General features: G+C 25.9%; 1 protein-coding gene across 6 annotated transcripts in view; it reads left to right on the top strand.

The window, feature by feature from the left end:
- The first annotated feature begins 208 nt into the window (after positions 1 to 208).
- LOC100199421 (ATP-dependent Clp protease ATP-binding subunit clpX-like, mitochondrial) overlaps positions 209 to 9,164 on the top strand; it is a 39,767-nt gene continuing 30,811 nt past the window's right edge. For 2 of the 6 annotated variants that reach the window (XM_065816299.1, XM_065816295.1), the window contains exon 1: positions 2,144 to 2,264. The gene's annotated coding sequence lies outside the window, so the exon portion shown is untranslated. Of the gene's footprint in view, positions 525 to 2,143; positions 2,265 to 9,164 lie in introns of those variants that run through there. The other 4 variants (XM_065816298.1, XM_065816294.1, XM_065816293.1 and 1 more) reach the window with 4 other exon arrangements.

Genomic DNA, 9,164 nt, shown 5'->3' with positions numbered 1-9,164 from the left:
ATATTAATTTGATAATAATAAAGATAATAGGAATTTCCTTTATTATAGCTGCCCATTGTAATTTTCCCATTAAACATACATACATGACAATAATTTTGAAAAATATTTTATATTTAGTTAACTATCGGAATAATGCGAATTTATGAGAGAGAGGAGGGAGGGGGGTCAACAATTTATGACGTTATATTCTAGTGGAATCTAAACTTTTGTGACGTCTTGTAATGAGGGGAGGGGGTCAAAAATCTTAGCTTCTTTGATCCGAGTGGAATGCAAAAGCAAACGCAGGATCCGAAAATAATATTTAAACTTGGAGTATTTTTTCAAATTCTTACTAAAAAACTTGCTTGACGTGCCAACCTGAACAGCAACGGCACCAATGTTTTCCTTTCGTCACTTCAACGACACAAATCCGAATTATTTATTGTAATTTAATATAAAGCTGGTAATTGACGACATTTTAAACAAAATTTTTTTTTTTTAAACAAAATTTTTTTGGTAAATACTAATCACTTTGGTATATTTAGGTAACACTCTTCGAATATGTTTTTTCCTTTCTTGAATTATTTGCATAATTAGCTGTATATTATTTTTCTGAAAATTTCATTAAAATACAACAATCTAAATAATTTAGTATAAAAGTGAAACTTATAAACAATTACTTTAGTCCCCAAGTTTTTTTCTAAATTTAAATCGAATCACTATAGATATGGCATTTATTAGTTATATTTATATACCAGTATTAAAAAATTCAAATTTATTCAGAATAATGATTTAATTGAATTTTACAACATGATTATTATTACTTTCTTAACTTTATCCTTAAATATTTGCATAAAGTTATTGAAGTTTTCAAAAGTTTTTCATTTTTCAGAAAAAGAAATCTACCACAAAACTCACTATAACATTTTACTATATTATTTAGTAAATCTTTTTTGGTAAGTTTTGTGGTAGATAATCTGTTTTCAGTATATATACAAGTATATGTAATGGTATTTTAAAAACAATAGCTTAAAAATTAAGAATATTTTTTTTAAAGGTAAGTGGTAGATAAACAAATAAGATATTAAATAGCTAAAATCAGATGTTTTTTAAAAAATAGATATTTATTTTGTGAATTTTAATATCTACAAGTAAATCAATGGTTATAGGTATATTAAAAATGTAATATTAGTAATATTCTTGTTTACAAATATTAAAATATTTCATATTTTTTCTATACTTTAACTTTGTTAAACAAATTAAATCAACTATTTATATTTCTTCCTACCAAGTTATTAATACAACTTATGACAATCTACTAGTGCAAATTCATTAAATAGTGATTCCATGTTAAATGATCCAAAAAAGTTTTAAAATGCTATTGTGAAAAAAATTTAAAAATGCTATGTGTGTCTCAGTTTTTTATACTATTGAAAAAATTTAAATAAGAATTCCATGAAATTTATAGCCTCTAACTCCTAGAAGTTCCTAAAATATGAGTATTTTATTTTAACAGATATCTGTCATACCCCTCTTTTATCTACAGAATTGTGACACTTATGTAGAGGTTTCAAGTCAGATTTTTAATATGAAGAATATTTTTTGTCACTTGGTTTTTTTTTAATTATTAACAATTTGTTGGTGTTGAAATATTAATCACATTTTATTTACAACACCATAGCAATTATGATGCTAAATTTCTGCTATACTGGTGTAATTTTATGATAGGATGTTCAAATGACCTGTATAAAGAATTTATTAAAAAATTGCTAGATTTTTTTTTTTCTTAAATTGTTAGTTATATACTTAAATGAACATTATTAAAGCAAGTTTATTGTACATTTTGTAAAAAATTTTGATGCAGTGAAAGAAAATGTTTACAAGGATTTTTATTTCAAATGAGATAAAAAAGGAGGAATAAAAGTCTTGTAGATTTAAGTGAGCATTATTTTGTGAATAAAAATTTAATTTTATTATTGAACAAAATTTAGTCATAAACTCACTTAAGCAAAATTGAACTTGAAGTTAAATAATCATTGACATACTTATTTTTAAATTAGTCCAGTTTTCAGCACAATGAAAACTTTTTTTTGTTTTGTTTTGTTTTTATTATTGTTGTTGTTCAGTGGAAAGATAAATATTTAATGTGTTGCTTATTTCTTTCAGATAAAAAATATATAAAATTTAAAGACCTAAAAGTAGGCTTTTTTTATTCCGAATCCACATTTCTTTTTTTTTTGGATTGCCTGACCAAACTGATTACTTTTTTGAAGTTCTTCATAGTGGTATAGTAATATTATAAATCAAATAATTTACTACCTGCATCTATTTATCTATTTGCAAATAAGATAAATAGATGCAGGTAGAGGCAATAATACTTATATTATACTTTATCTCTCTTTTTCTGTGTATTTAGGAATGTCACTCAAACAAATGTTTTCTTATGATGACTTTTGAGATTGTACAAGAGGACTGATACCATAAAAAACACCTAGCAACATCATAATAAAAACTTAGTTTTCCACTAAAGATTTGTATAAGTATAATGAGTATCACTATAAATCTCTGCATCTACTTTCCTGTAGCAAACTTATTGTTAATAGTTGATATTTAAAAACATCTTTTAAATATTAAGTATTTCAAAGGTTAAAAAGAAACATGATTGGTTTTGATTGCAGTTCTAACTTCTAGTTTGCCTATTTCTAAATTATTTTTTGCCAACCTGATATCAGAGATGTAGATCTCAAGACTTAAGTCTTGGTCTCAAGGCGTTTCAAGACTCATTCAACTGTCTTGGTCTTGATCTTGAAGTTTGTTGTCAATGTTTTGAAACATGGAATACTGATCTTGGTCTCTAACTTTGAATAGGTTATATTTTCTTGATCCTTACAAAAAATATCAACACAATGAATGGATTAGTTATTAATAATATAATTAATCTAAAAAGATGTGTACTTTATTTTATTACCCTTACCAGTTTTTGTTATATTGTCAATAGTAAATAACCGGGGTTGATATTTGACCGGGGCTGGGTTTGATAAAATATAGCCAGGACCAGAGTCAGGTTTGTGACCAGGGCTGCATAAATATTTATACATCCTAAAGTATATTTTTTTATTCAAAATTCATGTTATATTTTGTATATATATGCATATATAAACATCATTAAGATCAACATGATCATCATAATCATCATTACCATCTTCATCATCATCAACATCATCATCATCATCATCATCATCATCATTGTCGTCATCTTCTCTTTCGGCAAATACTACACCATATAAATCTCAAGTCTATATAAATATGAAAGGATATTGTATGCCAACATCTAAATAAATAGCATACATATATGTTCATATCCATAATATGTATGCATAAAGCGCATCTCAGAAGCTTTTATTCCTTCTGGACTAAAAGTTTGGAAGCTTTTATTCCTACTCTTAAATTTTAAGTCAAACCTCATTCTACTCCATATTTTCCACCATCTTGAGTAGTTTTAATCATTTATTTCATCTTTTTTACAAGAACATCTCTCTTAAGAATAAATGTCCTTTTATTATTCTAAGAAGCCAATGTAAAAAGGTCCCGTCTGATGTTAAGCTCTGTTATTCTCAGTTTACTAAATCTTGTATCTTATATCAGATGTTAAGTTCTAGAGACTTTTGGTTAGTCTTCAACGATGTCATTAACTAAAGTAAGTCTAACATTTAATATTATTAATTATATAATATTTAATAAAATTTAATTTAAAAAAAAAGTGCTAAATAAGTGGTTCAAATTTTTCAAAACTCTAGAAAACACTTTGACCTCTCAAACTATCCTACGATTATGTCTTGACAATAAATCTTCATTTTTTGATTGCTTAGAACAAGCAGCTCATTTTTAATCTAATCTCTCTTCTGTAGCAACCTAAGGCTTGATGTGGCTTATGGATTTAAATTCTGCAGTTTTTGTTAAACAACAAAACTTGTTTATTTACTGCAATAAAGTATTGCAATAATGTTGGTATACCTATATCGACGAATAACAACTTTCTTACTCTCAGACAAAGTCTAAAAGCACATTGTAAATGTAATGCGGTCATGGTGTAGTGGTAGAGCACTTGCATCATAAGCAAGAGGTACCAAGTTCGATCCCCGCCATGTCCCTGGTAGTACCGTACTCAACGTGTTTCTTTGCACAGCGGCCTTGGTTGTCAAGGTTCGTATTTAGGAGTTGTATAGTTGAGAGAGGATTATAACCACTATTACATAGCCTCCTTGTCTGCAGTGGCATTTTTAGCCTTGGGGAGGTGAATTAACATATATATATATATATATATATATATATATATATATATATATATATATATATATATATATATATATATATATAAATTAGACATGCTTCATCTGCCAAGCTTGAGCCACTCTGCCATTATTGTAAGGTTGCATTTCTTTCTTTTTTCTACATCCCTTCATGCTATAAAAACTTTTATTAATCTAATGTTTTTCCTTGCACATTAAAAAAATCTTATAACTATTAGCCATCTTCATGTGTTTTTTTTATATACAACCTACAATTTTTCAAGTCTTCAGTTTACCATTTCCTAGTATTTTTACTTATTCTCTTTTTTAAAGTAACTCATAACTTAGTAGTGGTTGTTTGCAATCTTGTTAGAAGTAAATTAGAGTTTGAAAATGTATAAATATATGCCAGTATTTAATAAGTTGTAAATGTAAGCATAAAATTATAGTATATAAAGTATTAAAAGTTTTTTTCTAGCCCCGGCTTTCAACCCCTGCTAAATCTTATAGTTTAGCCAGGGCTGGGTTTAAAAAAAGTCTCATTTTTAGCCGGGTTTTACTAATTGTCAAAAGGGTTGGGGTTATTAACATTTGATCAAATACAAATACAAATAAGTTAATTACAGATTTCCAAATACAAATTCAAATACAAATATATGCATTTAACCTATTATTACTAAATACAAATATGTATTTAACTTGACCAGGTTTTTTTTATATTATGATAACTTGTGCCATTAAAAAATGTGCTCAAAAAACTAAACTATTTTAAAGAGAAAATTAAAAATAAACAAATCATAAACTGAAAAGAGAAATTAATTTAATGAATAATAAAATAAATAAAGAATAAACCAGAGATAATAAAAGCATAAAACTAATATATTTTTTAATTTGAAAGCGTTTCAAATAATAGTTTAAAGGTAATAATTTTTCCTATATCACTACGTTGATGTAGTGAATAGGTTGATCAGTATTGGACGAGGGTTTGAATTCTTCTAATGAACAGTTTTTTGATATTTTATTTGTTTTGTAGACATTAGATAATATCAAAGTTTCAAATTTTTAAATAATTAAGTTCCAAAGTAATGAAGCTTCGATTAAATAACTTTGAAGCTTTGGTTTTTTCTAAGTTCTATGAAGTGAAACTTTTAAATTAAAATAAAGACATTAGTTTCATGCTTTTATTTTTTCTAGTTTTTTTTTTTACCTTTTATTTCTTTTTGCAGTTTATATTTAGTTTATTTTTATCTTTAATTTTAGTTTTTACTTATATATATATATATATATATATATATATATATATATATATATATATATATATATATATATATATACATATATGTATATGTATATATATATACATCCATACATACATACATATATACATACATACATACATACATACATACATACATACATACATACATACATACATACATACATACATACATACATTCATGCATACATACATACACACATACATACACAGGCTTGGCCAGGAACGCATGCGATTTCACTTCATAATATGACCAAAAATAAAATAAAACTTGACCACGGCTGTTAATATGTTTTGAAAGTTTGTATACATTTTAAAAACGCTTTCTTAACTCTAAAGAAGCTTAAAAACTTATTGTAGAAGAAGCAAATAAATCATTGAAAAATAACAAAAAATAAAATGAAAATAACTTAACTAAAACTAAATTAAAAAAAATAAAAATAAAACTTAATTGAAATAAATAACAAACTATAACAATAAGATTATCTTAATCTTATTGTTTTAAAGTTATTTATTAATAGAATAAATAACTTTAAACTGTTTATTTTCACTAATGTTTTTATAGTTTATATTTTCTGCAAGATAACATTTCCAGCAAGTTCTAATGTTTGTTGTATGTCTTAAGAGCATCATATGGACTTGTGATGTATACAGGGCGTTGTTTAGGCGTTTGTGCCTGACGAGTTGAAGCAAATTGATTTATTGATAATTTTAAGTCAATGTTCTCAGCAAGTTCACATTCAATTAAAATTAATGTCAATCCAAAAAGACATTGTTTTGTCATCGTTGGTATCAGATAATTTTTAATCTTTAGTCTACTGAAACTTCTCTCATCATTTGCAGATGTAAAAGGAAAAGTCAATTTTGTAGAGTATAGACAAGTTAGAAAAACATGATATCATCTATTTCTCTAAAAAAAATGGATGTACATCTTTCATTTATAGTTAAGTTATCATTTCTGGAGATATTGATGCATACACATCTTCAGCCCTCGAAATTAGGGTCGGCATTCAGCAATGCTGACCTAACTGCCGACCTTCAAGTGTTTGAGGTCGGCAAAAATTTGTCAACCTCATTTCTATATTTTACGATTACCCCTTTGTGTCAAAATACTTTTGCCAACCTGATGCTGAAGTCTGACAGTTTGAGGTTGGCAATTAATTGCTGACCTCATTTTTCTTAACTACAAGGGTTGCATCTTTGAAAGTAAGGCTGGCGCAAGTAAGTTTTAATTGAGAAGGGTTTTTGCCAAAAACATTTCTAACGAAAGCAAGTCTAAATTGCTCAACAATGTTAAGATCAGTTAATTTATAATTTTTTTTTTTTTGCTTTTAAAAAAAAAAGTTGTTTGCTATTTGCAAAATCATTGTAGTTTTATGAATATCTGTCACTCTACAATAGTTTTGATACGCCAAACTATGTTAAAAATCTATTGACTGTGTACATTGTGATTAAAAGTAAAATTTTTTTCAAACAAAATGTCTCTGATTACCATGGTTTGTTTTTACCTAGTTTTCTATTTCTGTTTAAATAAACGCAGAATTTTGTAATGAGTAACATATATTTTAGGGGGCGCCACTTGACCAGGTTAGGGAGTGCAGGCGGGGGAGGTTCCACGGTTGCAAAAAAACCATGTTTTTGGAAAAAACCAAAAACCATGGGTTTTTTTAAAAATTTAAACTGCTTTTTTTTTTTTTTTTTTTTTTAAAAAAAGCTATGTTTAGTCAACTTTTTCAATTGAAAAAAAGCATTAGTCATTTTACTTAATATTAAATTATTAAGTAAATTAATTTTCTATCAATATAACTGGTGTAGTGATACTGGTAAATTTTAAATGGAAGAGGGTAAATTTTCCTTAAAAAAATTTTTTTTTAAAGAATAATAAAAATAAGTAAAAAAAAAAATTTCAAAATTTTCCGGAAAATTTTCTGGTAAATTTTACCTTCTCAACACTAAACTAGTGTAATTCATCAACCAATACATCATTATTTAGTGTACTGTATATAAAAACAAACTTTGCTGATTTTTCTACTCCAATCTTAATTCTTAACTTGGAATGAAAAAGCCTAAAAGCCTGAAAATTCTTTCCATTCCAACACTAGAATTTTGTGCATTTAACAAACCTTCACTATCCATGATAATGCAACATTATCAAAGTCCAAAGATTTTAGAGATTTCCACTGTTCTATTGGTGATACATTTTTTAAAACAAATTCATACAGATAGCTTTTATCAAATGGAGCAGATTTGGCTTTTAACTTGAATATTATTGGTAATAAGTTTTTTAGTTCTTTATCTGCAAAGGTCATTGCAGCTTCATTTTCCTTTTCATAAAGATTAGATCTAAAATATATAGGATCTAGCATGTTTGCAAGGAAATGAACATCACTGACAGTCTAAAGACATATAGTTTCCGTTATTGTTATTTTTTTTTCAGTTGATAAAAATGATAACATGTTTATCAGCTTTTTGAAAATTTCAACAGTACCACTTATTTTTGTTTGATCTCTTTGCAACTTATCTAGAGCAACTCCAATTAGTTTTAATATTTTTAACAAATATTCAGCATTTCGCTTTATCTATATTTCACTTACTTTTCTATTGATCATGGGATTCAAGTCTCTATTTTTTCAAACATTGTCAAAATGATGCTCCAGTTATTGATATATTTTTCAAGTGATCACATACATAATTCCTGCATGTTTCAGTAGGAAGTAGTAAATTTGTTCCTCCACCTTCTCTATAATTTGCTCCAGCTTGATAATTATTTCCTATATATTTTATCATCTGTGTAATACGCTTGCTCACATTTACAATGTTAAGATTATTCACTAAAAAATTTAGCATATGAGCATCACACCTATAAGTTATTATTATATCTCCTTCAGATAACAATACTTGCATTGATTTCATATTAGCTGCATTGCCTGTCATAAAGCTTTTTACTGTGCATCCAAATTTATATGTAAAAAATGTAATAATAAATTTTATTATTTAATATTAAAAAACAAAAAAATTGAAACAATATAAACATTTTACAATATGTACATACACAAAATAAAACTTCTAGATTTGTTTTTCTTAATTAGTAAATTAAACTTGTTTTTCGTTAATTTATTTTATTGTGGTAGTTTAAAAAAGTTAATGTCCATAAATAAAATAAAAAAATAAAGATAATTTTATGGCCTCACCTTGTTTTAAATAAAATAGCTTAGCTACTGTGCTAAACTATTTTTATTTAAAACAAGCCCTATAATAGCTAATATTTAAATCAAAATTAAAATTAAATAGCAAATATGCATACTAAATGCTTATATTTGGTTCCAATAGTTATTGTTTAGATGATATATTGTATTATATATAGAAAATAACTATTTGAATATATACATAATATATTATCTTATATTTAAGCAATAGCTATTTGAATATATACATTATATATTATATTATATATAGATATAGATATTTTATTATATTATACATAGATATTATATATAGACAATAGCTATTCGAATAGAAAATGTAAGCATTTAATAGGTGTAATTACTATGATTTTAATTTTGCAAATACTAGCCTATTTGTAAATATTGACCAAAAATTGTTTCTATTATGAACATTTA

This window comes from Hydra vulgaris, chromosome 13, assembly GCF_038396675.1.
Source record: "Hydra vulgaris chromosome 13, alternate assembly HydraT2T_AEP".
NCBI lineage: Eukaryota > Metazoa > Cnidaria > Hydrozoa > Anthoathecata > Hydridae > Hydra > Hydra vulgaris.
This window is presented reverse-complemented; position numbering and strand designations above follow the sequence as displayed.